This window comes from Mesoplodon bidens (assembly GCF_964165515.1).
Source record: "Mesoplodon bidens genome assembly, chromosome: 10".
NCBI classification, from domain to species: Eukaryota; Metazoa; Chordata; class Mammalia; order Artiodactyla; family Ziphiidae; genus Mesoplodon; species Mesoplodon bidens.
The window spans coordinates 71,397,741-71,421,506 of NC_138172.1; the positions used below are offsets into that span (position 1 = coordinate 71,397,741).

Here is a 23,766-nt window from a genome sequence, read left to right on the forward strand (position 1 = left end):
GCATCTTAAAAGGCAGTCTTTCACTCACGATAACTATTTGAAATCCATTGATACAGAGCAGGTTTTAAACTAGTGCATTTCAAGCATCTGAAAGAGATCTAAGGTTTGACCCTAACATGAAGGGCGTGGGCACTTAAATGTTTTGCTGTTCTTCCAGGCCTTTATCCAGGATTCAAAGGGAAAACTCAAGGACTGTTACTGTAATATTCAGGATATTAAGCCTAAGAGAAAAGGGGAATGGAAAAAAGCCTTTCAGGAGCAATAAGTGAAATGAGACAGCCTCTGACGGAAGACAAGGTATCTAAGAGTGACATTTCTCGGTGACTAGCTGCTATATTCATTCCAAAAACATTTACTGAATTCTGACCGAGGGCTAGGAACCAGGGATAAAAAAATGAACCAGTCATATTCCATGCTCTTCAATTCACTGTGTGGGGAGGGCTACACGCACGTGAACGGGTGATTTTGGTGAGTGTGACAAACGATAATGAAGACGAGGGCACCGAGCTATGGGAACACTTTCAAAAGTGACTTAAGGAGACTTCCTGCTGCTAGGATTTATTTTGTGATTTTATATTCTGCCCTACGTGTGCACCTGTGCATTTTTTCCTCTTCTCTGCTGTTACATTGTAGGGACCACATTTCAACATAGTTTTTTTGGTTACAGGGTCTGTCCTATAGCAGATGCTTACTAAATAATTAGATCCACAGATATTGATCGAGCAGCTGGTACCTGGTGTGACACAGAAAGCAGAGGAGGCTTACTGTGATGAATACATTCATTCCCCCATTCAAGATTACAGTTTAGTGAAAATGAAAGGCATAATATGATAAAGGGTCATAAAAGCAACACAAACAGCAGTGCTGGAATGCAGGGCCAGGAGTGATCAGTTCTGTGTGGATCAACAGGGAGGCGTGAAACAGGGGACACAGCATGGAGCAGGGTGGGAGACAACCACAGGCAAGAGTGTGGGTGGCGTGGCAGAAGGGACAGGAAATAAAGACAGGCCAGGGTCATGCTGGGGGACCCTGAACTTTATTTTCTAGGCAACAAAAAGCCTATTGCTGATTGGCTGATGGAAGTGATTAATTTCAGGAGGGCCTGGTGTGTGGGAACCCGGCGATATTACTGGAGTTCAGCAGTTACTGAGAGCCACCTGGACTGTGGGCCCTGGTGCCATTTCTCTCTACATTAACCTACATTCCCTGTGTTAAGTACTGGGCCTTTATATGTGAAGGTATTGTTCTTCCCTCTCGCACAGGCCAGGCCACAGGGAGCTGTCTCGAGACACTCGGACGGCCAGCCTGCACTTGTGATGCATCATCGCTGCCCCTCCTCAGCCTGGTGTTTGCTGCCCCTGAGAAGCCTCTCTTACCCAGTCTACACAGCGAGCCCTCTAGGCCCCTTTCTCTGCTCTCCTCTCTCCACTCTGGCTATTCCTCTATCAGGTTCCGTCTCCCCAGCATTTCACTGCCACGTCCCCAGCCCCAGCCCCGGGCTCTACCCTTGGTCCGAGGATTTCTCCATCTTATAGATGAGGAAATAAAACCTTAGTGAGGTTGACAGACTTGCCCCTGTCACTCTCTAGAAAGTGTACTTAGCAGAAAGGGATCAGCAGTGGTGCCCCCAGCGCTGGGACACTGGGTTACTTTCTGGCAGTGATGTTAACACAGTCTACACATAGTGGATGAGATTAACCACCTGCAGAGCCATTTCACACACAGGATGTCTCACAAAGTGAAGGAAGAAAGGAAAGCTCTAGAAATTTAGAAAGCTCAAAGAGCTCACCCCCAATATTTTATCTAAAAACCTCCCCCCCAACTCTCCCCCAAAACTGCAACTCTTACTATGTTTGATTCTCTCCAGAGTGCTGCTTATGACGTCATTGGATACCTGATCGGTAACTGTCCCATTCACTTGAATATGAGGCCCTTGAAGGCTGGGGTTTTGTGTCTTCACCAAACTCTGATCCCAGCACTTAGAACAGGGCTTGGCACATAGTAAACAATGGATTAATGCAGCCTGTAGCTGAGTGATTTTCAAGTGAAGAGCTTGAAAAAGAACTACCCATGTTTCCCACCTCCAGAGATTCTTATCCCTCACCTCTCTCATTGATAAGCAGTGTGCAGGGAACCACTGTCACAAAAGGAGTTGTTGGCCTTTCACGTATTTGAAGCAGAGCAAAGGAGCAAGCCTGAACAAGGGTATTAACACATTTTTAGAAAGAATGTGCCAACACAAGAAGGAATGGTAAAAGAAAGAGCTGATTCGTACATAGCACTTGCTCCAAGCCCAGAAAAGGGCTAGGTGCTTCGTATTTTGCAAGCATTGAATCTTCACAACTACCCTATGAGGGAGATCGTATATATTAACCCCATTTTGTAGATAAGAAAACTGAGGCACAGAAAAATTAAGTCACTTGCCCGAGGTTGCACAGCTAGGCAGTAGGATTCAAATCCAGATGGTCAAGCTCCAGAGTGCACACCAGGCAATCCAGAGCAATGTTTGTGGCAGATTAAAGATGGCCACAAGCACTCTAACATTCCTCCCCTCGAGGGACTCTGTGTACCCTCCTCTTGAACCCAGGTTGGCCTGCAGCTGACTTGACCAATAAGGGATGACAGAAGTAACACTACACCAGTTCTGGGCCTAGCTTTTAAGAATTTCCATTTCTTTCCTCTGGAGCCTTGAACTTCCTCATAAGTGGTCTGACTACCCTGTGGGAAAGGCCAAGTGGAGAGGTCCGGAGGCTCCATGGAGAGAGTGGAGCTTGGCGGGGCCCAGCCCTCCCTTCTCGGGCTCTGGGCCTGCAGAGGAGCCATCTTGGAGCCCCAGCCCCGGCCGGCTGACTCCACTGGGTAACTCCATTCAATGTTACATGGAGCTAATCATCACTCAGCTGACCCCCATCTAAATTCCCAAGTCACAAAACCATGAGCTGTAATAAAATGGTCGTTGCTTTACACTGCTGAGTTTTGGGATAGTTTGTTGTGCAATTATGTTACATTAACCAGAACAGTGTATTCACACTTTCTGAGACACACAGAAAGAAGTACATTTTTGAGAAAACATACATACACACTAGAGAAACCCTGAAGTTTAGCTTTGACTCCAGACTTTGAAAGTGCCGGTGGCCTAGAGCCTAAGATATCATTTCTGGAATCTCTGAACTCATGAGTGATCAGTGACAATGTGGTCGCACAGGCTGCACGAACCCAGCAATGTTAGTAATAAAACAAGGCATGTTTGTTCACATAGACTCTTAACATCCATCCATCCGAAATAAAATCTCACAAAACAACACTTGCCCTTATTACGTGTGATACACTCTGACAGTCTCTGTTCTATTTAACTTTTAAAATACTCACTGTGACCCACTAAGTTAACTTTCTGACCCACCAATGAGTCAACGCCAGCAGTCCGAGGAAGGATGGGCACTGAGGAGAAGCTTGTCAGAGAATGGGCATCATCCAGGAGAGGCAATGTTCAAAGTCAGCCAATCCCGATGTTCAGTTTACTCGGCAGACAGAGTGAGGAGGGAGACACTGCCCCCACCCACCTCCCTCCGTCCTGGCTTCATGATGCCGATGTTAAGATCTCCCATCTGACTGCCTTGTTCTGATTCCAGACTCAATAATCAGCTTATATAGTTTGGCCTGTAGTTTCTGCACATGCTGCTCCCTCTGCCAACCCCACCATTGCCCAATGAACAACTCCTACTATTCACCCATCAGGACCATCAGAGATGCCCTCTTCCCCCAGAAGCCTTCCTTGACTCTCCACAGCTGGGTTAGGTCTCCCCTCTGTGTATTCTAAGCTGACTGTATTACTCTTGCCTGTTTACTAGGTGGTCCGCTCTGAGAGCTTAGGAACTGTATCTTATTTAGCTATGACTCCCTAGAACCTGACACAGTACCTGGCACTGAGTAGGCACTTGGTAAATATCTGTTGAATAAGCAAATATCTGTCTAACCATGTACATATAACTACTAGAGAAAGACTGTCCTGACCAGCCATTCCCCAACCAAACATTAGAATTCCAACTTGCTTGGCAAACATAAACAATATTGTAAACTCTTGTCAATTGACATTTTGCGATGTATAGCCCTCTCTTCTGTGGGTTTAGTTTGCATGAGTCAGTCCCCACTAATTTCATTAACTCTGGGAGGAATCACAAGATTGTTTCTAGAATGGCAGTGCTGACTACCAGATCTATATGATTTTACTGAATTAATGTGACCTTCTGAAGTCTTGACGGCAGCCATCATGTGTCTGACTCTGATAGCCCTACCTTGCTCCCTGACATCAATTGTAAGTGCAGGGCCAATATCTGAAATCTGAGGCTTTTAAAAATACAGCTATTTTCTATATCTTCATCTGAATTGAAGTGATGACAGTCTTAGAAACAGGTTTAAGGTATTTTTCCACTTTTTAAAATTTCATATAAAATCTTTGTTTTCTAAATTGCCTTTGACTTTGTTTTGTGGGATTTTTTTTTTTCCTTTTTGAGGCCCAGTTTTGTTTTTTTTAAGGAAAGCTATTAACAATTTTCCAGACTGCTTTTGTCCCAAATCACATTAAGTTGGTACTCGTTGCGTGTATCTCTTAGTTCAAAAAGTCAGGGATGGTCATGGTAATGGACTTGAGAGATATCTCAGCTGGAACTGAGGTCTGCAGGGACCTAAGCAATTACTGTTGTTATTAAAATAACCTTGGATTATTTATTTCTTACTTGTAAGGGTAGAAAATGAAGAATATTAGTACTTGAGCAAAAATCTCAAACAGGAAATCGGAAGACCAGAAATGGATGATAACTGTAACAAGAGCAGCAGTATTTCAGTGCCTTCAAATAGCAACACTGATCTGGGAGGGAGTATTTCCCCCAGTGGCTGGCTTAATAGAACCAAGAAAATAGCTGTGAGGGAGACCCACGCGGGAAGAGGTGGGAGGATAAAGTTCTTATACATGAGCAAACTGAACCTTACAAAACTACTTAATACAAACCTAGAGGCACTATGACTTTATATTGTTAACAGTCATTTCAAAAAGAAAAATTAAGCTCTTTTTTAGAGCAGGGCACAGAGTCTAGGGAATGATCCAAAGAGCAGAAAGCAGAAAATACATTCAGAAATGAACTACTGGTGGTGCCTTTGACCTGTGACATTTTTGTTCTTATCCTCTGGCCAAATTTTACCCTTGGATATACGTAAAGGTTCTTACTAAATTAAGTGGACGTTAAATGTGCATGCTCAAAGGACAGATTTGGCCTGTAGTATGTTTCCAAAGATATTAATAAAGCAATAGAAGTGAAAAAGATTGTTAGGCCATCAGAGTTCTTGTTTCAGATGAGAAATGCCAGGACAGACGGGAAGCACTGCATTACTTTCTCCTTTGGAGAGGCTCCATCTTTGGACTCCCTGACATCAGGGCATTCTCACTAACGCTTAACTGTGTCCAAAAAAGCGTGGTCTATTCCAAGGAAACATCTCAACCCCTGCAGCAGAAGGTGCCTAGACAACGTGAAAGCAGAAGGGATTGTGAAGACATCAAATAAGGGAAAATATAAACTTTTATTCCAAAGGAGAAACAGTCAGTCATCACACCTTTCTTGATGAGAGATATGAGAATGCTATGGGGGAAGAAGTACTGGTTTGGGAACCCAGACAAGAAGTTTTTGAGTTTGATATCTGTTAACAATAGGCTGCCTGACTGTGAGTGCGACAAATGACTTTGCCGTGCTGAGCTTTGGGTTTGTCATCTATAAACAAAACGTCTGGTTGACGGGATAAATAACGTGTCCTTAGCTCTAATACTCTGTGATTTTATGAGATATAAAATTATCTATAAAAGTACTCTACTAGCAATTAAAGGTAATGATGAAAGTTATAAAGGGGCAAGAAAGGAAGTTAAAACAACTCTTCCTTTGAGAAGATTATGGCAATGCTTAGGAAAAACCACACTAAATAATAAGGGTAATAATGTGACATGAGTAATAATAACAATGATTTATTTAGCAGCTACTACGCAAATGTCAGGCTGTGGGCCAGGCACTGTACATTCACCACCCCTAACCCTCAGCACAGTCTGCATACTAGGTGTGGTAGATAGTATTTTCCAAAGATGGCAATGATATCTGCCATCCCACACACTCTTGTAGAATTTTGTCCCTTCACCATCAAGAAGTGTAGTCTAATTTCCTTCTCCTTGAATCTGGGTGAACTTGTGACTTATTTGAAACCAACTGAATGTGGCAGAAGTCATTCTGGTTGGTCCTAGGACTACATCATAAAAGGTAGTGCAGCTCCTGGCTTGTGAGCTGGAACACTAGCTCGTGAAGACTTTCACTGTTAAAAAAGCAACCTGGCTGCTTATATGCTGGGAGCTGCCATCTTGTGAGAAAGTCCTCACAGAGATCACATGGAGAGGTCCCAAGACAATGTGAAAAGAGATGCCTGGATAGCTCCCAACTTTTCCAGCATCCCCTCTCCCTACCATTCAAGCTCCAGCTACCATCTGACTGAAACTACATGAGAAGCCCTAAATCAGAACTACCCAGCCTTTCCAAATCCCTGATGCAGAGAAACTGTGAGAGATAGTGAAATGATTGTTGTTGTTTTAAGCCACTAAATTTGGAGTGACTTGTTACCTAGCAATAGCTAACCAGCAGGTTTGGGTACCTGTGGTACCTAGAATTGGGGTATTGCTGTAAACAAAACCTATAACATGTGACGTTGGCATTGGGACCAGGCAGTGGTAGGAAGAGACTCAAAGAATCTGTTAGTGAAAGCCTAAAGAATGTTAAAGAGAATGTTAGCAGAAACCTTAAGGAGGCTTCACAGAAAGTGATGGAAATATTATTTGAGCTGGAGAAAAGGACACTCTTTTTTTTTTAATTTATACTTTTCCATCATTTTATTTTATTTTATTTTATTGGCTGCTCCACACGGCTTGTGACATCTTAGTTCCCCACCAGGGACTGAACCTGGGCCCTGGCAGTGAAAGCACCAAGTCCTAACCACTGGACTGTCAGGGAATTCCCAGAAAAGACACTCTTGTTATGGTGGTGTAGTGGTGGGAAGTTTAGCAAAATTGTCACCAGCAATAATATGGAAAATAGAGATTTTTATAATTAGAGTCCACCTCTTGAAGGTGAAGGGACAAAATTCTACAAGAGTGTGTGGGATGGAAGATATCATTGCAGTCATCTTTGGAAAATACCATCTACTGCACCTAGTGTGCAGACTGTACTGAGGGTTAGGGGTAGTGAATGTATATTGCCTGATATTTGTGTAGTAGCTTGAAATAAATCATTGTAATTATTACTCATGTCATTATTATTACCCTTATTATTCAGTGTGGTTTTTTCCTGAGTACATAATGAATTCAAGAATTTAGTTAGAGAGTTTTTCAGGAAGAGTATTAAGGTTTCTTCTAGCTGCCTATATTACAATGAGAGAGGAGAGAAATGAATTAAGGAACAAGCTAGTCAGTTTTTGAGTAGAAGTTGGAAGAATTTTAAAGGGTCCAGAAGAGTCTTTTCAGTTAGCAAAGGGTTCTTGAATTAAGGAATAGCTTCCTAGAAAAGATGACACCCAGGGTGGGACAGTAAGATCCTTTGTTAAGATATCATAAATATCTCGAGATCTTGTCCCTTTCTGGCAGATAAATGTTGTCCTAAGGATATTAAGGGCATATCTCACAGATCCTTATAGTCAAATAGTAGGGCTTCATTTTCCCACAGCAGCCTCACAGGGAGCCCAAGGTAGAAGAGGACCTATTTTAAAGAGATTCATGGGTGTGAGTTTAGTCTAACAGAGTGGATTATAAATTGATATGCAGGCAGCCCATAAAGCTTTAAAGGAAATTGTATCAGTTTGGGCTGAAAGTGAAGAGATGGTGCAAAATATAAAGAAGGCTTTGGACCCCCAACCTTTTGAGGATAGAAAGTAAGCACAGAAGTTGCTCGTTTGCAAACTCAAGCCACTTCTTATGGGAAAAAAAGGATGACCCAGAGACTGGAACCAAGAGCAGAGCCAAAAGCCATGGAAAACATTAGAAAAACATTAGACTCCCCAGGAAGTTGGACTGGGTTCTAATGATGGACCTGGAACTATGTGCTTGGATACTTTTATAGCTGCTCTGACACAGTGCCTGCTGTGTGCCACCCAGTCTCCCTTTTTTGGAACAGGAGCATCTACTGCAGTTATCTAACCTCAGAGCCAAGTTCAGCATGTATGTTATATGTTGGGGGCAGGTAACCTGTTTCTACAGATCTTCAGCTGGTACTTACAAAGTAGTGTCCTAGGGAGAACACCAGGATCTGATTTAGAGCCTAGACCTTGAACTTAATGCTTTATTCAAGCTCTTGATTTTTTTTTTTTTTTCTTTGCGGTATGAGGGCTTCTCACTGTTGTGGCCTCTCCCTTTGTGGAGCACAGGCTCCAGATGCGCAGGCTTAGCGGCCATGGCTCACAGGCCCAGCCGCTCCGCGGCACGTGGGATCTTCCCGGACCGGGGCATGAACCCATGTCCCCTGCATTGGCAGGTGGACTCTCAACCACTGTGCCACCAGGGAAGCCCAAGCTCTTGATTTTTATAGGAAAAATAATAGCTCAATGCACGGTAACTATCATATTTAATGTGTTGATATCATTTTCTCCTTGACATCTAAACCATTATCTTAGGTCTTACTTCCTCTATGAAGCTCACAGCTTCATGACTGAAAATAAGCTCCCTTAGAGCAGGAATGGGGCTTAAATTTGCCTAGTATGCAGCTCAGGGTCTTGCACTTATTAGGCCTACATTAAATGCTTGATGATAATGAAAGTGGTCATGAAAACCTTGTGCTCTTCCTTCTTCTACAGAACCTAGGGGATGTACTTCTTGCTGCAGAATTCTTAGTTCTAACACTGTCAATCCTGAATGACTCAGAAACTATTTCTGCAGGATAAATCTTGTAAATTCTGAAGTTTTAGAGCTGGAAGGGATCTTAAAAGTCCAAAAGTTCACTCCCTTCATTTTACAGATAAGGACATTGAGGTTTTATTGGTCAGTGGGATGATTTACCATACAGTGGTTAAGTGATCTGCCCAAGGTCATGTCATTAATGACAGAGCCAAGACTAGAAATTTCTCCTGTCATTCCATTCCTGCATTCAACAAAGTCTTCTGAGAGCTTGCTATTTGTAAGACATGGGTTAGATTCTTTTCTTTTCTGTTTCCCTTTGATCCTCATTAGACAATGTTAACCAGAATCAGGAAGTAGAGAGGCATTCAAGCCAGTCTGTTGACTCCCTTTGTAGTAGTTCTAGAAAAGTTTTGATGGGTGGAGATGTCAAAACTGTTGCCTTTGGCATGGTATTGTCTGTGATTTTGGATTATTTATGCCAGATATTTTGTATACCACTTTACTACAGATAATCAGGAACTGAATACACTGGTTATTTTCCAAGTAGAATATATTTCTTGCTCATGTGGCCACCTTCAAATTATACAAAATCTAATTCAAGACTTTACAGCAATCCTTCTTACTAGTTGCTCTGGCCAATTCTCTGGCCTATTCCAAAACCCATCACTGCCTCTCAGTAAGACAGAGCTCAACCTGGAGCTCCTCCTGGCCTGAAGAACCTTCTTTTGGTCTCTTTCTACATACAGGTTGGTGAGGTCCTGGCATCTTTCATCAAAATCTTCCCCGCCCCTGGCACCAAACCTTGTTGCATAACTCCCTACATAAAGAATATTGTCTGTTCCCAAGAACATTAAGAACCTTCTTGATATTCTTGGGAAAATCTCACTAAAGAACCCATTTCCTCTTTAATCCTTTAGGGACTGTAAGTGTGGAATGTGGATTCTCCCATCCTTACCAGTGTTTCTTTCTTGTCTAGTGTCTATTACTGACTTGATACATAGCTTAGAGGGTAAGGGTGCTATCTGGTAAGTGACTCTGGGTAGTCCCTGGTAATCTGAATGCACTCAAGAGAATTTAATATTACATTTTGAGTTTAAGATTACACACTCACTCAACTGACTAAGTCCTAGGAATATTGCTCGGTTTTAGTCACTTGAATGTTTATATATTAAGAAGTAGATACAGCCTCTTCCTTAAGAAGTTTCTAAAATAAAAGGTTTACAGTGAAACAAGTGATAAATTAACAGAAATTAATACTCAATATCAAACAAGAAAATATTGGGTTTTTTTGAAGGTTAAATAATCATAGGCATTTCTGTAGCACTTAGAGAAGGGCAGACACTTGAAATAGTATTTTTGTAAAAGAAATATGAAGAACTACCTCATTCAAACTAAAGCATATGTTATATCTGATATAACAAACAAATCAATGCTTTTAGAATTCTGAAGTTTGGAAGGAAAGACTAATATTCAGATGTAAAATAATGGGGTATTTTATTAATGTTGAGAAAAAATGTGATATGTGCTTATTCTCTATCTTTGGTCCTTTTTTTTTTTTTTTTGCACTGGTCCTTTTTGTAGAAAAGAAAATCAGATGAATGAATGGTGAGATATATACCTAATGGCAAATAGTTAAAATCTACAAGAAATTCCTCTTATGACTTTATAGACAAAAAAAGATATGGAAGTCTATATGAGCATGGTGAATCCACAGAAACTTTCTAAATAGGTGGGGCAATTGCCAGGATCATCTTTCAACAGCTTCCAAACATCCTTTTTGAATCAGGAGAGTTTCTCAGAGGATGTGGATATGTGGACATCAGAGGCCTCAGAGCTGCCAAGTTTATTCAGAGAAAGGAAATAAAGGTGGAAAAAAATCTGCATCTGCAGCTCCCATACCCCACATTGGTGGTCACTCCGAAATGAACCAGTCACCAACAACATTTTCAGCCGATGAGATAACTGCATTCCCAAACAGCCTCAACACGGACAAATTACTGTAATTACAACAGTTTCCGCAGAGTCCTGGTTCTTTTGAGGCACTAGTGAAGGGAGAACTGAGGGGACTTGGTCTGGCCTCTGCTCTGTGTGTCTCTGTACTAAAGGGAAGCTGGGATGGGACGGTACACACAATTTAGCCATTTGCAGCAGCAAGAGAGCAATGGGTACAAACAGGGAAGCAGGCCTGGGCCCACTGGCTGCTAAGTCCTTCCTCAGCGGCACCCTGTTCTACTGGCTCTGCCCTAGACGGAGATGTAGGCTTCCTGAGGGCAGCCACAGTAACCACCGCCTTTGTACTTGGTATCTCTTCCTCAGGGGCCACTGTGGTTCCTTCTACCAGTGCTGCCTGCTACAAGGAGCACTGAGTGTCCCCTCTGTTAAAGGTTTTATGCATACAAAGGGGTGGGGAGTGCAGTGATCAAACACGCCTGAAAAATGATGGGTCAAACAAAACAAACAGTTGTATGGGGGGGTATTCTAGATCTTTAGTAAATTAATGCAGAGTGTCATTTTCTAAAGGGGAGGGCGGGCTGTTTAGCATGAATGAGAACCCCTCATTCATGGACACTCCCCAAGACTATGATCTGGGGAAGGCTGCCTTCCAGGTGGTAGATGCTCCACATTTTTTGAGCTGAATTGACACCGAATAATAAGTCCTACCCTTTCACTGGTTACCCCTCCACATCCTTGAGAAGAGCATATTTCTCCTTGGTTTTTCTTTACAGTGTTAAACACTCGTTTAGACTTTCTTCCCCTGGAATGATCACCATACTTTCTTATTATTCATAACTTTTGAAAGTCTGTCTGCCTTGCACACCATAAAAGCTGGGAAGGCAGGTTCACCACACATGCCCACGGGCTCCCCCTTCTGGGTATGATCATTAACAGCCTTCAAGAATAGGGTGTCCAGAAGGAATCCACCATTTCATAGGTGATCCCCCAAACTAAGGTAATCTACTGATAAGACTGTTACTACTGCTGTGTTTGGGGCACTGCCTCTCTCTAGCTGCCCAGGATCACATCGGCTTTGTTAGCAGGCATCACACAAAGTTAGCAGCCAATTGAGATCCCTGCTTCTTCTACACAGGGAGCTGCTTCTCCTGAGACCCTCTTTTTGCCATTTTCTTTTTGTTTGTGTGGTGGTAGGTTTGAAACAGCTTTATTGAGATATAATTCACATAGCATAAAATTCAACCACTGGAAGTGTACAATCCAATATTTTTTCATACATTCACAGAGTTATGCAACACTATTGCCACAGTCAATTTTGGAACATTTCCATTATGCTAAAAAGAAACGCTGTACCCTTTAGTTATTACCTCCCAGTGTCCCCATACCCTCTGGCCCTAGGCAACCACTAACCTACTTTCTGTCTCTACAGGCTTGCCTATTTTGGACATGTCACTTAAACAGAAACATATGTGGGGTTTATTACTTATTTACTCATTAACATCTTTATTGGAGTATAATTGCTTTACAATGGTGTGTTAGTTTCTGCTTTATAACAAAGTGAATCAGTTATACATATACATATGTTCCCATATCTCTTCCCTCTTGCGTCTCCCTCCGTCCCACCCTCCCTGTCCCACTCCTCTAGGTGGTCACAAACCACCTAGCTGATCTCCCTGTGCTATGCGGTTACTTCCCACTAGCTATCTATTTTACGTTTGGTAGTGTATATATGTCCATGCCACTCTCTCACTTTGTCAGAGCTTACCCTTCCCCCTCCCCATATCCTCAAGTCCATGCTCTAGTAGGTCTGTGTCTTTATTCCCGTCTTACCCCTAGGTTCTTCATGACCTTTTTTTTTTTCCCTTAGATTCCATATATATGTGTTAGCATACGGTATTTGTTTTTCTCTTTCTGACTTACTTCACTCTGTATGACAGTCTCTAGATCCACTGTAGCTTTGTAGTATATTCTGAAGTTAGGGAGCCTGATTCCTCCAGCTCCGTTCTTCTTTCTAAAGATTGCTTTGGCTATTCAGTGTCTTTTGTGTTTCCATACAAATTGTGAAATGTTTTGTTCTAGTTCTGTGAAAAATGCCATTGGTAGTTTGATATGGATTTCATTGAATCTGTAGACTGCTTTGGGTAGTATAGTCATTTTCACAATGTTGATTCTTCCAATCCAAGAACATGGTATATCCCTCCATCGGTTTGTATAATCTTTAATTTCTTTCATCAGTGTCATAGTTTTCTGCATACAGGTCTTTTGTCTCCTTAGGTAGGTTTATTCCTAGGTATTTTATTCATTTTGTTGCAATGGTAAATGGGAGTGTGTCATTAATTTCTCTTTCAGATTTTTCATGATTAGTGTATAAGAATGCAAGAGATTTCTGTGCATTAATTTTGTATCCTGCTACTTTACCAAATTCATTGATTAGCTCTAGTAGTTTTCTGGTAGCCTCTTTAGGATTCTCTATGTATAGTATCATGTCATCTGCAGACAGTGACAGCTTTACTTCTTCTTTTCTGATTTGGATTCCTTTTATTTCTTTTTCTTCTCTGATTGCTGTGGCTAAAACTTCCAAAACTATGTTGAATAATAGTGGTGAGAGTGGGCACCCTTGTCCTGTTCCTGATCTTAGTGGAAATGGTTTCAGTTTTTCACCACTGAGAATGATGTTGGCTGTGGGTTTCTCATATATGGCCTTTATTATGTTGAGGTAGTTTCCCTCTGTGCTTACTTTCTGGAGAGTTTTTCTCATAAATTGGTGTTGAATTCTGTCAAAAGCTTTTTCTGCATCTATTGAGATTATGATATGATTTTTATGCTTCAATTTGTTAATATGGTGTCTCACATTGATAGATTTGCATATATTGAAGAACCTTGCATTCCTGGAATAAACCCCACTTGATCATGGTGTATGATCCTTTTAATGTGCTGTTGGATTCTGTTTGCTAGTATTTTGTTGAGGATTTTTGCATCTATGTTCATCTGTGATATTCACCTATAGTTTTCTTTTTTTGTGACATCTTTGTCTGGTTTTGGTATCAGGGTGATGGTGGCCTCGTAGAATGAGTTTGGGAGTGTTCCTCCCTCTGCTATACTTTGGAAGAGTTTGAGAAGGATAGGTGTTAGCTCTTCTCTAAATGTTTGATACAAACCACCTGTGAAGCCATCTGGTCCTGGGCATTTGTTTGTTGGAAAATTTTTAATCACAGTTTCAATTTCAGTGCTTGTGATTGGTCTGTTTATATTTTCTATTTCTTCCTGGTTCAGTCTTGGAAGATGTGCTTTTCTATTAATTTTTCCGTTTCTTCCAGGTTGTCCATTTTATTGGCATATAGTTGCTTGTAGTAAGCTCTCATGATCCTTTGTATTTCTGCAGTGTCAGTTGTTACTTTTTTTTCATTTCTAATAATGTTGATTTGAGTCTTCTCCCTTGTTTTCTTGATGAGTCTGGTTAATGGTTTATCAATTTTGTTTATATTCTCGAAGAACCACTTTTAGTTTTACTGATCTTTGCTATTGTTCCCTTCATTTCTTTTCATTTATTTCTGATCAGATCTTTCTTTCTTTCTGCTAACTTTGGGGTTTTTTTTTTTTTGTTCTTCTTTCTCTAATTGTTTTAGGTGTAACTTTAGGTTGGTTATTTGAGATGTTTCTTGTTTCTTGAGATAGGCTTGTATAACTATAAACTTCCCTCTTAGAACTTCTTTTGCTGCATCCCATAGGTTTTGGGTCATTGTGTTTTCATTGTCATTTTTCTCTAGGTATTTTTTGATTTCCCCTTTGATTTCTTCAGCACTCTCTTGGTTATTTAGTAGCGTATTGTTTAGCCTCCATGTGTTTGTATTTTTTACAGTTTTTTTCCAGTAATTGATATCTAGTCTCATAGTGTTGTGTTTGGAAAAGATACTTGACACAATTTCAATTTTCTTAAATTTATTGAGGCTTGATTTGTGACCCAAGATATGATCTATCCTGGAGAATGTCCATGAGCACTTGAGAAGCAATTATATTCTGTTGTTTTTGAATGGAATGTCATAGAATTAATTAAGTCCATCTTGTCTGATGTGTCATTTAAAGCTTGTGTTTCCTTATTTAATTTTATTTTGCATGATATGCCCATTGGTGAAAGTGGGGTGTTAAAGTCCCCTACTATTACTGTGTTACTGTTTTTTTTGATACTAAATACAGCCTTATTTTAATAAACCTTGTCCTTGGTTATTATATCTTACTTTTCCAAAAATGTATTTTTTGTTTTCTTTATACAGCAGGTTCTTATTAGTCATCAATTTTATACATATTAGTGTATACATGTCAATCCCAATTGCCCAATTCAGCACACCACCATCCCCACCCACCCCTGCAGTTTTCCCCCCTTGGCGTCCATACGTTTGTTTTCTACATCTGTGTCGCAACTTCTGCCCTGCAAACCAGTTCATTTGTACCATTTTTCTAGGTTCCAAATATATTCATTAATATACGATATATGTTTTTTTCTTTCTGACTTACTTCACTCTCTGTGACAGTCTCTAGATCCATCCACGTCTCAACAAATGACACAATTTCATTCCTTTTTATGCCTGAGTAATATTCCATTGTATATATGTACCACATCTTCTTGGTACATATATATATGTACCATGTATATATGCCTGTCGATGGGCATTTAGGTTGCTTCCATGACCTGGCTATTGTAAATAGTGTTGCAATGAACATTGGGGTGCATGAGTCTTTTTGAATTATGGTTTTCTCTGGGTATATGCCCAGTAGTGGGATTGCTGGATCATAGGGTAATTCTGTTTTCAGTTTTTTTAAGGAACCTCCATACCGTTCTCCATAGTGGCTGTATCAATTTACATTCCCACCAACAGTGCAAGAGGGTTCCCTTTTCTCCACACCCTCTCCAGCATTTGTTGTTTGTAGATTTTCTGATGATGCCCATTCTAACTGGTGTGAGGTGATACATCATTGTAGTTTTGATTTGCATTTCTCTAATAATTATTGATGTTGAGCAGCTTTTCATGTGCTTCTTGGCCATCTGTATGTCTTCTTTGGACAAATGTCTATTTAGGACTTCTGCCCATTTTTGGATTGGGTTGTTTGTTTTTTTAATATTGAGCTGCATGAGCTGTTTATTTATTTTGGAGATTAATCCTTTGTCCATTGATTAGTTTGCAAATATTTTCTCCCATTCTGAGGGTTGTCTTTTCGCCTTGTTTATGGTTTCCGTTGCTGTGCAAAAGCTTTGAAGTTTCATTAGGTCCCATTTGTTTATTTTTGTTTTTATTTCCTTTACTCTAGGAGGTGAGTCAAAACAGATCTTGCTGTGATCTATGTCAAAGAGTGTTCTTCTTCCTATGTTTTCCTCTAAGAGTTTTACAGTGCCCGGCCTTACATTTACATCTCTAAACCATTTTGAGGTTTTTTTTTTTGTGTATAGTGTTAGGGAGTGTTCTAATTTCATTCTTTTACATGTAGCTGTCCAGTTTTCCCAGTACCACTTATTGAAGAGACTATCTTTTCTCCATTGTATATCCTTGCCTCCTTTGTCATAGATTAGTTGACCACAGGTGCATGGGTTTATCTCTGGGCTTTATATCTTGTTCCATTGATCGATGTTTCTGTTTTTGTGCTAGTACCATATTGTCTTGATTACTGTAGCTTTGTAGTATAGTCTGAAGTCAGGGAGTCTGATTCCTCAGCTCTATTTTTTTTCCCTCAAGACTGCTTTGGCTGTTCAGGGTCTTTTGTGTCTCCATCCAAATTTTAAGAGTTTTTGTTCTAGTTTTGTAAAAAATGTCATTGGTAATTTGATAGGGATTACATTGAATCTGTAGATTCCTTTGGTAGTATAGTCATTTTCTCAATATCGATTCTTCCCATCCAAGAACACGGTATATCTCTCCATCTGTTGGTATCATCTTTAATTTCTTTCATCAATGTCTTATAGTTTTCTGCGTACAGGTCTTTTGTCTCCTTAGGTAGTTTTATTCCTAGGTATTTTATTCTTTCTGTTGCAATGGTAAATGGGAGTGTTTCCTAATTTCTCTTTCAGATTTTTCATCAGTAGTGTATAGGAATGCAAGAGATTTCTGTATGCTAATTTTGTATCCTGCAACTTTACTGAATTCATTGATTAGTCTAGTAGTTTTCTGGTGGCATCTTTAGGATTCTCTATGTGTAGTATCATGTCATCTGCAAACAGTGACAGTTTTACTTCTTCTTTTCCAATTTGTATTCCTTTTATTTCTTTTTCTTCTCTGATTGCAGTGGCTAGGACTTCCAAAATGATGTTGAATAATAATGGTAAGAGTGGACATCCTTCTATTCTTCCTGATCTTAGAGGATATGCTTTCATTTTTTCACCATTGAGACTTAAGTTTGCTGTGGGTTTGTCGTATATGGGCTTTATTATGTTGAGGTAGGTTCCCTCTGTGCCCACTTTCTGGAGAGATTTTATCATAAAACTGTGATGAATTTTGTCAAAAGCTTTTTCTGCATCTATTGAGATGATCGTATGTTTTTTAGTCTTTAATTTGTTAGTATGGTGTATCACATTGATTGATTTGCCTATATTGATGAATCCTTGCATCCCTGGGATAAATCCCACTTGATCATGGTGCATGATCTTTTTAATGTGTTGTTGGATTCTGTTTCTTAGTACTTTGTTGAGGATTTTTCATTTATATTCATCAGTAATATTGGTCTGTAATTTTCTTTTTGTGTAGTATCTTTGTCTGGTTTTGGTATCAGGGTGATGGTGGCCTTGTAGAATGAGTTTGGGAATGTTCCTTCCTCCACAATTTTTTGGAAGAGTTTGAGAAGGATGTGTGTTATCTCTTTTCTAAATGTTTGAGAGAATTCACCTGTGAAGCCATCTGACCCTGGATTTTTGTTTGTTGGAAGATTTTTAATCACAGTTTCAATTTCATTACTTGTGATTGGTCTGTTCATATTTTCTATTTCTTCCTGGTTCAGTCCTGGAAGGTTATACCTTTCTAAGAGTTTGTCCATTTCTTCCAGGTTGTCCATTTTATTGGCATAGAGCTGCTTGTAGTAGTCTCTTAGGATGCTTTGTATTTCTGCCATGTCTGTTGTAAGTTCTCCTTTTTCGTTTCTAATTTTATTGATTTGAGTCCTCTCCCTCTTTTCCTTGATGAGTCTGGCTAATGGTTTATCAATTTTGTTTATCTTCTGAAAGAACCAGCTCTTAGTTTTATTGATTTTTGCTATTGTTTTCTTTGTTTCTATTTCATTTATTTCTGCTCTGATCTTTATGAATTCTTTCCTTCTGCTAACTTTCGGTTTTGTTTGTTCTTCTTTCTCTAGTTCCTTTAGGTGTGAGGTTAGATTATTTATTTGAGATTTTTCTTGTTTCTTGAGGTAGGCTTGTATAGCTATAAACTTCCCTCTTAGAACTGCTTTTGCTGCATCTCATAGGTTTCGGATCATCGTGTTTTCATTGTCATTTGTCTCTAGCTTTTTTTTTGATATCCTCTTTTATTTCTTCAGCGATCTCTTGGTTATTTAGTAAGGTATTGTTTAGCCTCTATGTGTTTGTGTTTTTTATGGTTTTCCCCCTGTAATTCATTTCTAATCTCATAGCGTTGTGGTCAGAAAAGATGCTTGATATGATTTCAATTTCCTTAAATTTACTGTGGCTTGATTTGTGACCCAAGATGGGATTTATGCTGGAGAATGTTCTGTGTGCACTTGAGAAGGTGTAATCTGCTGTTTTTGGATGGAATGTCCTATAAATATCAATTAAATCTACCTGGTCTATTGTGTCATTTAAAGCTTCTGTTTCCTTATTTATTTTCATTTTGGCTGATCTGTCCATTGGTGTAAGTGAGGTGTTAAAGTCCCCATTATTCTGTTACTGTTGATTTCCTCTTTTATAGCTGTTAGCAGTTGCCTTATGTATTGAAGTGCTCCTATGTTGGGTGCATATATATTTATAATTTTTATATCTTCTGCTTGGATTGATCCCTTGATCATTATGTAGTGTCCTTCCTTGTCTCTTGTAACATTCTTTATTTTAAAGTTTATTTTATCTGGTATGAGTATTGCCACTCCAGCTTTCTTTTGATTTCCATTGGCATGGACTCTCTTTTTCCATCCCTTCACTTTCAGTCTGTATGTGTCCCTAGGTCTGAAGTGGGTCTCTTGTAGACAGCATATATATGGGTCTTGTGTTTGTATCCATTCAGCAAGCCTGTGTCTATGGTTGGAGCATTTAATCCATTCACGTTTAAGGTAATTATTGATATGTATGTTCCTGTTACCATTTTCTTAATTGTTTTGGGTTTGCTTTTGTAGGTCCTTTTCTTCTCTTATGTTTCCCACTTAAAGAAGTTCTTTTAACATGTGTTGTAGAGGAGGTTTGGTGGTGCTGGATTCCCTTAGCTTTTGCTTGCCTGTAAAGCTTTTGATTTCTTCATCAAGTCTGAATGAGATCCTTGCCAGGTAGAGTAATCTTGGTTGTTGGTTCTTTCCTTTCATCACTTTAAGTATATCATGCCACTTCCTTCTGCCTTGTAGAGTTTCTGCTGAGAAATCAGCTGTTAACCTTATGGAAGTTCCCTTGTATGTTATTTGTCGTTTTACCCTTGTTGTTTTCAATAATTTTTCTTTGTCTTTAATTTTTGCCAGTTTGATTACTATGTGTCTCGGCATGTTTCTCCTTGGGTAATCCTGTATGGGACTCTCTGTACTTACTGGACTTGAGTGGCTATTTCCTTTCCCATGTTAGGGAAGTTTTCGACTATAATCTCTTCAAATATTTTCTCGGGTCCTTTCTCTCTCTCTCTCTTCCTCTTCTGGGACCCCTGTAATGAGAATGTTGTTGCATTTAATATTGTCCCAGAGGTCTCTTAGGCTGTTTTCATTTCTTTTCATTCTTTTTTCTTTATTCTGTTCCGCAGCAGTGAATTCCACCATTCTGTCTTCCAGGTCATTTATCCGTTCTTCTGCCTCAGTTATTCTGCTATTGATTTCTTGTAGTGTAGTTTTCATTTCAGTTATTGTATTGTTCATCTCTGTTTGTTTGTTGTTTATTTCTTCTAGGTCTTTGTTAAACATTTATTGCATCTTCTCGATCTTTGCCTCCATTCTTTTTCCGAGGTCCTGGATCATCTTCACTATCATTTCTCTGAATTCTTTTTCTGGAAGGTTGCCTATCTCCAGTTCATTCAGTTGTTTTTCTGGGGTTTTATCTTGTTCCCTCATCTGGTACATAGCCCTCTGCCTTTTCCTCTTGTCTATCTTTCTGTGAATGTGGTTTTTGTTCCACAGGCTGCAGGATTGTTGTTCCTCTTGTTTCTGCTGTCTGCCCCCTGGTGGATGAGGCTATCTAAGAGGCTTGTGCAAGTTTCCTGATGGGAGGGACTGGTGGTGGGTAGAGCTGGGTGTTGCTCTGGTGGGCAGAACTCAGTGAAACTTTAATCTGCTTGTCTGCTGATGGGTGGGGCTGGGTCCCCTCCCTGTTGGTTGTTTGACCTGAAGCAACCCAACACTTGAGCTCACCCAGGCTCTTTGGTGGGGCTAATGGCAGACTCTGGGAGGGCTCATGCCAAGGAATACTTCCCATAACTTCTGCTGCCAGTGTCCTCATCCTTACGGTGAGACACAGCCACCCCCTGCCTGTGCAGGAGACCCTCCAACACCAGCAGGTAGGTCTGGTTCAGTCTCCCCTGGGGTCACAGTTCCTTCCCCTGGGTCCTCATGTGCACACTACTTTGTGTGGGCCCTCCAAAAGTGGAGTCTCTGTTTCCCCCAGTCCTGTCAGAGTCCTGCAGTCAAATCCTGCTAGCCTTCAAAGTCTGATTCTCTAGGAATTCCTCCTTCTGTTGCTGGACCCCCAGGCTCAGAAGCCTGACGTGTGACTCAGAACCTTCACTCCAGTGGGTGGACTTCTGTGGTATAATTGTTCTCCAGTTTGTGAATCACCCACCCAGCAGTTATGGGATTTGATTTTTTGTGATCGTGCCCCTCCTACCATCTCATTGTGGCTTCTCCTTTGTCTTTGGATGTGGGTTATCTCTTTTGGTTAGTTCCAATGTCTCCCTGTCGATGATTGTTCAGCAGTTATTTGTGATTTTGGTGTCCTCGCAAGAGGGAGTGAGAGCACGTACTTTTACTCTGCCATCTTGGTTCAGGGACGACTGTGTTACTGTGATTTTCCCTTTCATGGCTGTTAGCATTTGCTTTATTTATTGAGGTCCTCCTAAGTTGGGTGCATAAATATTTATAATTGTTATATCTTCTTCTTGGATTGATCCCTTGATCATTATGTAGTGTACTTCTTTGTCTCTTGTAATAGTGTTTATTTTAAAGTCTATTGTGTCTGATAAGAGAATTGCTACTCCAGCTTTCTTTTGATTTCCATTTTCATGAAATATCTTTATCCATCCCCTCCCTTTCAGTCTGTATGTTTCCCTAGGTCTGAAGTGGGTCTCTTGTAGACAGCATATATATGGGTCTTATTTTTGCATCCATTCAGCCAGTCTATGTCTTTTGGTTGGAGCATTTAATCTATTTACATTTAAGGTAATTGTGTACATATATGTTCCTATTACCATTTTGTTAATTGTGTTGGGTTTGTTTTTTGTACGTCTTTTCCTTCTCTTGTGTTTCCTGCCTAGAGAAGTTTCTTTTGCATTTGTTGTAAGGCTGGTTTGGTGGTGCTGAATTCTCTTAACTTTTGCTTGTCTGTAAAGGTTTTAATTTCTCCATTGAATCTGAATGAGATCCTTGCTGGGTAGAGTAATCTTGGTTGTAGGTTTTTCCCTTTCATCACTTTAAATACGTTCTGCCACTCCCTTTTGGTTTGCAGTTTCTGCTGAAAGATCAGCTGTTAACCTTATGGGGATTCCCTTGTATGTTATTTGTTGTTTTTCCCTTGCTGCTTTTAACATTTTTTCTTTGTATTTAATTTTTGATAGTTTGATTCATATGTGTCTTGGCATGCTTCTCCTTGGATTCATCCTGTATGTGATTCCCTGTACTTCCTGGACTTGATTGACTATTTCCTTTCCCACTTTAGGGAAGTTTTCAACTATAATCTCTTCAAATATTTTCTCAGACCCTTTCTTTTTCTCTTCTTCTTCTGGGACCCCTATAATTCGAATGTTGGTGAGTTTAATGTTGTCCCAGAGGTCTCTGGGACTGTCCTCAATTCTTCTCATTCTTTTCTCTTTATTCTGCTCTGTGGCAGTTATTTCCAATATTTTATCTTTCAGGTCACTTATCTGTTCTTCTGCCTCAGTTATTCTGCTATTGATTCCTTCTAGAGAATTTTTAATTTCATTTATTGTGTTGTTCATCATTGTTTGCTTGCTCTTTAGTTTAAATTCCTTGTTAACAGTTTCTTGTATTTTCTCCATTCTATTTCCAAGAGTTTGGATCATCTTTACTATCATTACTCTGAATTCTTTTTCAGGTAGACTGCCTATTTCCTCTTCATTTGTTTGGTCTGGTGGGTTTTCACCTTGCTCCTTCATCTGCTGCATATTTCTCTGTCTTCTCATTTTGTTTAACTTACTGTGTTTGGGGTGTCTTTTACACAGGCTGCAGGTTCACAGTTCCCGTTGTTTTTGGTGTCTGCCCCCAGTGGGTGAGGTTGGTTCAGTGGCTTGTGTAGGCTTCATGGTGGAGGGGACTGGTGCCTGTGTTCTGGTGGGTGGGACTGGATCTTGTCTTTCTGGTGGGCTGGGCCACATCTGGTGGTGTGTTTTGGGGTTTCTGTGCACGTAGTATGATTTTAGGTAGCCTCTCTGCTAATGGGTGAGGTTGTTTTCCTGTCTTGCTAGTTGTTTGGCATGGAGTGTCCAGCAGTGGGGCTTGTTGGCCATTGGGTGGAGCTGGGTATTAGTGTTGAGACGGAAATCTCTGGGAGAGCTCTCGCTGATTGATATTACATGGGGCTGGGAGGTCTCTGGTAGTCCAGTGTCCTGGACTCAGCTCGCCCACCTTGGAGGCTCAGGCCTGACACCCAGCCAGATCACCAAGACCCTGTCAGCCTCATGGCTAAGAAGAAAAGGAAGAAAAATTAAACAAAAGAAATGAAAAATAATAAAGTAAAAAGAGAGTAACCAAACCAATAGACAAATCCACCAATGATAACAAGCACTAAAAACTGAACTAAGATAAACATAAAAATCAGAAACAAATCAGTCGCAGACAGCAAACCCCAAGTCTACAGCTGCTCCCAAAGTCCACCACCTCAATTTGGGGATGATTCATTGTCTATTCAGCTGTTCCAGAGATGCAAGGTACATCAAGTTGATTGTGGGGATTTAATCCGCTGCTCCTGAGGCTGTACGGAGAAATTTCCCTTTCTCTACTTTGTTCGCACAGCTCCAGAGTTCAGCTTTGGTTTTGGCCCCACCTCTGTGTGTAGGTTGCCCTCAGGCGTCTGTTCCCCACCCAGACAGGAGGGGGATAAAGCAGCAGCTGATTAGGGCTCTCTTGCTCTGTCAGGCCGGGGAGAGGGAGGGGTACTGTAGTCATAACTGGAATGCAGGACGAGCCTGTGGTGGCAGAGGCTGGTGTGACATTGCAACAGCCTGAGGTGCACTGTGTGTTCTCCAGGGAAGTTGTACCTGGATCTCTGGACCCTGGCAGTGGCGTGCTGCACAGGTTCCCTGGGGGGAGTGTAGGTAGTGACCTGTGCTTGCACACAGGATTCTTGGTGGCAGCAGTAGCAGCCTTAGCATTTCATGCCCATCTCTGGGGTCCAAGCTGATAGTCGCAGCTCGTGCCTGTCTCTGGAGCTCACTTAGGTGATGCTCTGCCTTCTGTGGGCACACAGGGAATGAATCCCCTCTCCTCACGCACCCCGAAACAATGGTCTCTTGCCTCTTAGGCAGTTCCAGATATTTTCCCGGACTCCCTCCTGGCTA

The 23,766-nt window shown here is 40.7% G+C and overlaps 1 protein-coding gene across 2 annotated transcripts in view; it reads right to left on the reverse strand.

Annotated features, from left to right (window-relative positions):
• Positions 1-23,766, reverse strand: part of KIF6 (kinesin family member 6) — a 419,445-nt gene that overhangs the window by 155,946 nt on the left and 239,733 nt on the right. The window lies entirely within an intron of this gene.